Here is a 9,745-nt window from a genome sequence, read left to right as displayed (position 1 = left end):
CAGAGTGGTTTGGAGTAGAGCTGAATAGTATTGGGGGAGTGGAGTGGAGTAAAGCAGAGTGGAGTGGAGTGAGCAGAGTGGCAATGAGTGGCGTGGAGTAAAGCAGAGTGGCATGGAGTAAAGCAGAGTGGTGTGGAGTAAAGCAAAGTGGCTTGGAGCAGAGTATCGTGGAGTAAAGCAAAGTGGCGTGGAGCAGAGTATCGTGGAGTAAAGCAAAGTGGCATGGAGTAAAGCAAAGTGGCGTGGAGCAGAGTATCGTGGAGTAAAGCAAAGTAGCAAAGTGGTGTGAAGTAAAGCAGAGTGGGGTGGAGTAGAGTAAAGCAGTGTGGAGTGGAGTAAAGCAGAGTTGAGTAACGCGGAGGGATGTTCAGTGTAGTAGAGTAAAGAAGAGTGGCATGGAGTAAAGTATTGTATTGTAATTGCATTTATATAGCGCATACTACCCCTGATGAGGAGTCAAAGCACTTTTTCAGCGAGTAGCACACTACTCCAGAACGCATAAAAGATTAATGGTGAATAAGTGTAGTGATATATGAAAGTAATTTGAGTGCTGGATATGTCAGTCATTTGAATTGAAAAGTATAGTGAAGGGATAGAAGAGGAAAAAGGTTTGCATTTATATAGCGCTTGCTACTCATGATGAGGTGTTAAAGCATTTTTTCCGTGAGTAGCACACTACTCCTGAATCCATAAAGCAGAGTGGCGTGGAGTAAAGCGTAGCTTGAGTAAAGCAGAGTGGAGTGGAGTAAAGTGCAGACGCATGGAGTAAAGTGGAATGGAGTGAAATAAAGTGGAGTGAGTAAAGCGAAGTGGAGTGAAATAAAGTGGAGTGGAGTAAAGGAGAGTGGCATGGAGTAAAGCAGAGTGGTGTGGAGTAAAGCAAAGTGGCGTGGAGCAGAGTATCGTGGAGTAAAGCAAAGTGGCATGGAGTAAAGCAAAGTGGCGTGGAGCAGAGTATCGTGGAGTAAAGCAGAGTTGATTGAAGCAAAGCAGAGTGTTGTTGATAGAATTGGAGTAAATTAGAGTGGCGTGGAGTGGAGTAAAGCAAAGTGTAGTAAAGTAGAGTGGAATGGAGTAAAGCAGATTTGCGTTGAGTGAAGTGGAGTAAAGCAGAGTAGTGTTGCAAAGAGTAAAGTAAAATAGAGGGGCATTGAGCAGAATGGAGTAAAGCAGGGAGGAGTAAAGGAGACTAGAGTAAAGCAGAGTGGAGTGCAGTAAAGCAGAGTGGGGTGGAGTAAAGCAGATGGGAGTGCAGTAAAGTAGGGTGGCGTTGAGTTGAGTTGTGTAAAGCAGAGTGGCGTTGCACAGAGTAGAGTGGAATGGAGTGGAGTAATAAAGAGTGCTGTCCATTGTAGAGGAGTAAATTCGAGTGGCGTGGAGTGGAGTAAAGCTGAGTGGAGCAAAGCAGAGCGGCATGGAGTAAAGCAGTGCGTTGTGGAGAAAAGCAGAGCAGCGTGGAGTAAAATGGAACAGTATGAAGTAAAGCGGAGCAGAGTGGAGTAAAGCAGAGTAGAGTAAAACAGAATAGAGTAAAGCGGAGTAGAGTAAAGCGGAGAAGAGTAAAGCGGAGAAGAGTAAAGCGGAGTAGAGTGTAGTAAGGCTGAGTGGAGTAAGCAGAGCGGAGTTGATAGGATTGGAGTAAGCACAGTGGAGTTGAGTGGATTGGAGTAAAGCTGAGTGTTGACTGGAGTAAAGCAGAGTGTTGAGTGGAGTAAAGCAGAGTGCTTTACTCCACTCCACGCTGCTTTACTTCAGAGTGGTGTGGAGTAAAGCAGTGTTGTGTGGACTTGTATGAGAGAGGGTGGGTGTAAAACGGATGCAAAGAGGAGGAGAATGGGAGAAGGAGAGGAAATGTGGAGAGAGTGGCTGAGACAGAATAGTAATAAGTGAGGGCAAGTGTGGGGAGAAAATAGGACAGGAGTGGAAGAGAGAAGGAGGAAATGTTAAAAGCAAAAAAGTGTGAGAAAGAAAAAGAAAAGAAAGAAGGGATCAGGTGAGAAAGGTAAATGAATGTGCTGTAAAGAAGGAACAGAATGTGTGAGAGAAAGGTCATCGTGGAGTGGATGTGGCCTAAGGGAGAAAGGTGTTGAATTTGAGGTTGGGGATTAAAGTTGAAGTTTTGTTGAGGCCCCAATAGCCTGTGATCCTTGGCAAATATTGTATTTACTTTGTGTGTACGTAATGTATTATGGATTTAAGTAGTGTTGTTTAAAAGCACTTCGATCAATACTTTTGGATGATTCTTGCATTAATAGAGCATGTGTTACTTATTAAGTGCTGTGGTGTGTACAGGAAAACCCCAGCTGAAATTAAGCAGTAGTTTTAAGACTAATATTGTTTATATAAATAAGTGAGGACACCTTTACACCCAGTACATAGTTAAAAAAAACTTAAGGCAGATATACAGTGTGGATGGCAAAAAATATATGCAACACAAATTTGTTTTAGGTATTAAAGTGTAAAAATAATGTAACTGCACATTTATGATGCCACAAAGAAAAGCAATATATTGTTACCTAAATAGTAAATATACCACAGATGACTTTTAGCACTGGGTGTTATAAAAGGCAAACAGCATATTACAGAACACACACCTTATACAGCAGGCACAAAACCAACATTGCGCAGTAGAATATATATATATATATATATATATATATATATATATATATATATATATATATATATATATATATATATTCACCTTCCCGTCGCCTCCACCTCGCTCTGGAATAACAACCAGCCAGGGTAAGTAGCACTCGGACACGGACCAATAAAGTTTCCTTTTTTCGTTTATTTAATTAGTGCAGGTAAAGTCCATGACGTTTCGGCTCCACGAGCCTTGTTCACATGACAATGTTACTTAATCGGTGCCAGTGATGATTAAATTGACGTCACGTGTGAGTGCTTAGGCAAGGACATAGAAAACATACTATGTTGGATTTTCTAATGACATTATAATAACGGGTAACTTAGCTTGATTTGTAAAAATGTATCAGTAAAATACCATAGCGGGGGTCTAGTACATAGTGTAAAAAATAAATATATATATATACAAACATTTTATGACAATCCCGGGGTGCATTAACCTCGTTAAGTTCATGGTAAAATACATTTTTTACTAGAGGTTATAAACATTGATATTATATTCTACTAATTAAATAAACATACCAGGATTTCCCTTTGCTCTAAGTTCAGGATGTCTGATTCTTTTAAACAGGTTCCAAACACAACATCATAGTAGTATCGATAATAAAGTGCAAGTGCTTGTTTTAGAGATGTATAAAATGGTGCAAATAGTACCATCAAATGTGCAAATTCCGCAATAAATGTGCAAAATAGCAATTTGTTGTGCAGATTCCGCAATATGTGCAAAATATCAAAATCTGGACACTATCTAGTTGTGTCAACCAAATATCTACATCACTGATAATCAACATGTATAAGAACCTTTATAGATAAACTGGGCACCCTAACGCAAGGAGACATTCAGAGTTAAATACCCATAAAATTCAAATCTCCCTATGGCAAATACCGGGGGGAGTCTAAGAATACAGTCTGCCACCCTGTAACAAAATGTTAGTACCTCAACCCTCCAACAATCAAGAATATAATGATTTCTATGAGCCTGCTTAATAATCAAAAGTGAGTAAATACTATGAATAATAATGACAGACTGACTGGGATTAAGGACCCAACACAGTCCAAATGTTATAAACGTGTACTCCAAATTAACAATGAATTCACATAGGTAGCAGCACATTCAGATCAACATACACTTCGACTCAAGTCTCAACCCCACTAGGTTCCCACACAGTATCTCCCAGCCGGGTGATTCCTGTTAATGAGAACTGTTGCGAGGGATCCCTGCATAGTTATAAAGCAATCATGGTTCACCGCTTAAGGTAAACACGTATACAAGTCCTCCGTGACATTCAAGCCCACTGGTGACTTTGTGTTGAGCACTAAAATATATTTGGTCTCGAGTTTTCTCAGTTTAGCATCCCTGTCTCCCCCTCTATTACTACTCATGATTGAATCTATCACCCAGTATTTAAGGTCAGTGTTGTCACTTCGGTGGCATTCCCTAAAATGGCGAGCCACCGGATAGGTGTTATCACCATTAGTAATAGCCCGCAGGTGTTGGAGAATGCGTATGTGGACAGCATTTTTTGTGCTGCCCACATATGTCAATGAACAGGGGCATTACATGTTAAGACCTGGGTGATAGAATGTTGAATATTAGTGAAGCCATCCTTGTAAGTTTTTGTATTTTGTCCATGGAGGCAAGCTTTACAGGTCTTACATCTGTAGAAGCCTTTGTTCTCTTGCCACCAGGTAGATTTTACATAAGGTTCAGGATTGGTTACCACCAAATGGTCTCGTAGCGACGGTGCCCTGCTAAATGTAAGGGAGACTTGTTTAGGGACACTGTTACCTATGATGGTGTCATGGGTGACCAAGGGCCAGTGTTTATTGAGGATTTTGCGGATCTGTTGGTGTTGTCTATTGTATCCCGTAATTATTCGGAAACAGTTATTGTCCACTGGGGCATCAACTGATATATTATCTAACTTGTCTTCCTGGCTACTGCTTTTCTTAGTGAGTAGTTCCTCCCGGGAGAACACCATAGATTTATCCTTGGGCCTCTGTATGAGTTGACTCGAGTAACCTCGCTCTAAAAAGCGGCTTGTGCTTTGATCTTGTGCCCTTTTCAAATCAATAGGATTGCTCCAGACGCGCCTTAATCGTAGCATCTCCCCATAGGGGATGCTCGATATTAAGTGTGACGGGTGTGCACTAGCTGCGTGTAATATGCTGTTTCCAGCAGTGGCTTTTCAAAAAATCCTGGATTCCAACTGGCCGTCTCTTATATACAATTCAATATCAAGGAAAGTTACACTGTCCTGACTTAATGTTGCCGTGAATCTTAAGTTCAATTCATTGTTATTGATATCTTCAATGAACTTTAATGCATCCTCCTTGCTCCCCCGCCAGATAACCAAAAGGTCGTCAATAAAACGAAACCATGCAACCAGATTATTGCGGATATTGTGACGGTATTCGTGACCCAGGACCAGCTCCTCCCAAGCTCCCATGTGCAAACATGCGAAGCTCGGAGAGAAGCTGGCCCCCATTGCCACGCCCTGTAACTGACGGTACAATTGTTGATTAAAGAGAAATACATTATTGACAAGGCAGAATCTCAACATATCCAGAAGCATTACATTATGGTCATGAAAATCCGAACCCCTTCTGGATAAATAATGTTCAACCGCATTGATACCGTCGTCATGCAAAATACTCGTATAAAGGGATGATACATCCAGAGCCAGCAGCCAATCATCTACAACCCATTCAACCTCCTTGATTTTTAACAGGAAATCCCCAGTGTCCTGCACATAGGAGCCTAATTGTTGTACATACCCCTGTAAAAAATAGTCTATATAAACAGATATATATCTAATCTAGAGTAGAAATAGATATTATGTCAGTAAAGAAACAGAATATGATAGACTTCGGATGAAAAAAACATCAGTTAAATAAAGGGAGAGAGGTGCTGACTTTGAAGCTAGGGATCAAAGTTCAAGTGCCTACAACTGTTCATAGTTAAAAACTAAAATTGCACATTGTCAAAAGTAAATTTTAGCCACAATACATTGACATCCAGTACACTGAACAAATCGATTCACAACATATTTATTACAAATCACGACCAAAAACAATATTGTCGAAAATAAAAAACATATATAACACAGATAACTTTCACTTCTGCATGTCATAGAAGACAAACAGCATATTACATAACACGTCCGTTACAAAGCACATTCTCAATAAACAGTGCACAAAATAAAGAAAATGTATGAAAACTAGAACAGAAATACATTTTAATTTAGCAAACAAACAGCATGTTAGCAACAAAAATACATAATTGTGAATAAAATCCGAATTGAGATTTCCTAGAAAAGGAGTCTCTTGACGAAAAAAAATAGGAGGGGAGTTATGTATATATAGGGGCCGATTCCGATCTGGTAAAATTCTCGTCTGTACGATTCGCATCCTAGGCCGTTTCCGTGCGACTCGTACACACACCGTACGACTCGACGAGTACGATCCCGACCGGGGTATCAGTACGCGATTCGTACGGTCCACGTCAGGTAAGGGCGATTCGTACGGAAAAGCGCACATTCACATACACACCGTACGGTGCATACTCCTCCATGATCGCAGGGGTACGGTGCGTACCCCTGTGATCATGGGGGGTACGCACCGTACCTGGGGGTGCCATTCCGTACCTGTTTCGGGGCGAACTCTGCTTTTACGGCTGTTTTCAGCTCCCGTAGAAAAAGGGTTGTACGGTGCATACCCAACACGAATCGTACTTGCCGGTTCAGAAAAAGCAGCCGCGAACCGTACAGATGTCGCGTACAGCGGGTTCCGAGGGAGATTCGTATGGGGATTTGATTTGTACGGTCCCTGTACAATTCGTACAGAGTCCAGCTCTTGGTACGGATCGTACTTTGTCGTACGTACGGGGGACGTTGCAGGGTACGATTCGTACGGGAAAAACGCTCCGAATGGCAATTCGGAGCGCTTTTTACAGGATCAGAATCGACCCCTAAGTGTGGTTACATGACTCCAAAGCAGGGAAGGCATAGTGTGTACTTTCTATACCTACTCTTGTCTTTCCAATGTGAAAGCAAGGTGGCAGCGCTTGACAGAAACCATTTCTTGTTTATGATGCTCATCTGGCAGCACAGCCCTCCATCTTCTCCACCAGGCTCTTCTGTGAGGCAGACCCCGTGACTGGAAGGGAGGGGGGAGGGGAGGAGAGCAGAGAAAGTCCAGGCCAGACTGGCCATAGCGGGCACCTGGCGATTCCCCGGTAGGCCGCTAGGGTGGGGGGCGGTTTTAGACCCATGGGGGAGGGGGGGTTGTTACTGGGGGTTGGCAATATCGGCCCCCTGTAAAAAAATCGGCCAAAACCAGAACTCGCGAACTGCTCGACTGCACTCCCCCTCACCCCTGGGCCGGTTTCTGTTCCCATTCCGGCCCTGGGGGAGTGGGTAGAGGAGCAGGGATGTGGGGGGGGGGAGACAGGAGAGTGAAAGCTAACCACTGTGGTGCTCTGAAAGGGCGCTGCACTGATAGAAACTAAGAGCTCATAGAAAGAGCTCATGTCCTGCTGTTCTTCCCAGAGACCAGAGCCAGTCCACAGCTGGGGCAGCTGTGAGGAGCAGGGTAGGCACAGACAGCAGTGCCCCCTGCTCTGAGGCCTGGCTCTGCTGTGAGGCAGGCTGGAACCTGCTGACTGATTGGGAGGGGGGAGAGAGAGCACAGAAAGTGGGACAGAAGAGCTGGGAAATACACAACCATAAAAGTGAAACCAGTGCAGCGCTGATAAAGTATGTCAACAATTATAAAAACATGCAGGGTGGGGGGCAGGAGTTGTTAAGTGCAGGGAACAGAGCAGGCACCCTTCAGAGGCTCTGATGAGCAGGATACAAATGCTGCCTGTTAACTAGGAAGCAAAAAGTGTGCCTGGAACAGCAGGCAGACAGACTGTAAATGAAACCCACTGAGTAACAACACATGTAAAAGAACCAGTCCTCGTAGGAGGTGGCAATAGGAGACAGGGAGGTACTAAGGAGGGACTATCAAGCTTATTAACAAATTAAAAGCCAGCATTTACAAAGGACAGTGACAGCAGCCAATTTAAAAGAAGGGTGGAGAGCGTGTGGAGCTTCAAGTACATACCTCAATACAGCATGTCTCAAAGAGACAGCGCAAGCGCTGTCTATCCGAGACCTAAAAAAGGAAATGCCACTGTGTGTTTTTGCTTGATGATAAAGCACATATTCGGCCAGGAATCCCAGGCATGAAGGGCACTTCTTATTCTGTGTAAGTGCACATTGTACAAGAGCAGAGTGCAGTTGTTCATAGTGAGGTAAGCCAATGGCTGAAGTGGGATGACCCAGTGGGCCATGCTGTATGATGTGATGGATGAAACAAACATGTGAATGACACAGCAAAAGACTGATTACTAAAGGCTGGCTGAAAGCCAAGGTATCTGCATATATTATATGTATATAAAATTTTATTAAAATCAAAAGGTCTTGACCAAAGTCAGACCTAAACCGTGGTGGCCGCCATAAACAAAGGGTGGTGTGGCGGGTGGACGGAACGCAGGAGGGGTCACGCAGGCGGTGGGTGGTTAGAACTGCTTTATTATTTTTTAAGTTACCTTTAGCCCCCGGCCGCCTCCAGCTTTGTGCTGCCTCTCCTCTCCCTGTCTGGTCCCAGCAACCCCTGGGATAGACTCCCATGCAATCCCCACGCTGCAGAGCAGCGTGGGGATTGGCCTGACCGGGCTAGAAAGACACTCTGCACAGGCCAAGGAGTTGGTGGGGTTTTTCCAGCCTGGCTGCTCAATGCAGCTCGGCTGGAGAAAACCTAGGCCACATGTGTGTTTTGGTCGGCCTGATACGCCGGGTCAAACACACATGAGCACTTAGGGAGTGAAGTACACGTAGCATTCCCCCCCAAAAAACCCTCTTGCCTCGGCCCGCCCCTCCCTACATCTCTGGCTCAGAGCCGGCAAATACAAAATAAAATGATGCAAGAACATCATTTTATTCGTCATTTGCTGGCTCTGAGCCAGGCAGTGGGACGATGCTCCACCGCCATTGCAAAGGAGACACTGCTGGACATAAAACAAATGCATGGTAGGGAACCCTTTCTCATGACCTCGGTGTGCCCTAGGGGTTAAGTGCAAATGACCACTAGCAATCCTATGCTTTCTTATTCTGTGTCTAAAGTTCTATTCCATGGTGCCCCCTGTAGGCAGTACCAGTCGGTGTCCTTAGATGCCAAGGTTGGTCACCTAAGTGCTGGTTCCACGCCCCAAGTGAACTGTATCCACCCATGGCTGAGAACACACACTTAAGCAAGCTGGGAGCTTTGAGGACACAAGAATGAACATGGGTCTCACTACAGCTAAATCATTCAGTAATCTCTTCAGTCTCAGCCTCTCGCCAGAGCCCCAGTGACTTTCCATCATCTATTTTTTTTCATATCTCTCACAAGCCCAAACTCTCCACATTGTGTAAATGTAATGTAATGTAAGCACACATTTATATATATAGCGCTACTATCGCTCCAAGGAGCATCTTGGAGCTCAGCACCCAACCCTGCTGGAATAGGTTGGTGGACAAAAGGCAATTTTCCGCAGCACAAGCCTTTACACTAGTGTTCTGCAGGCCACATCGGAGAGTGAGAAGATCCATGTCTTCAGAGACTTCCTAAAATTGCTCTCCTTAGCTATACGCCGAAGCTGAGCTGGCAGTGTATTCCAGGCTCTTGATCCTAGCACAAAAAGAGATTTCCCCCCTTTAGTGGCCAATCTAAATCTGGGGATCACCAAAAGATTTTGATTGGCAGACCTCAAGCATCGTACTGGCGCATAGCGTTTAAAGCCATTCATCAGATATCTCGGACCTTGAGACTGAAAGGCTCTAAAGGTGATGACAAGAACCTTGAATAGAACACGCTTATGAATGGGCAGCCAGTGTAAGATCTTAAGCGCCGCCGAGGCAGATGACCTTCTCGGCCAGCGGAGTACCAGGCGAGCAGCAGCATGCTGTACCATCTGCAGCCTATGCAGCACTGCTTTATTGGTGCCTGCATAAAGACTGTTGCAGTAGTCCAGTCTAGATGTTATAAGAGCTACTGCCACAGTCTTTCT

Source organism: Lissotriton helveticus, chromosome 8 (genome assembly GCF_964261635.1).
Source record: "Lissotriton helveticus chromosome 8, aLisHel1.1, whole genome shotgun sequence".
NCBI lineage: Eukaryota > Metazoa > Chordata > Amphibia > Caudata > Salamandridae > Lissotriton > Lissotriton helveticus.
This window is presented reverse-complemented; position numbering follows the sequence as displayed.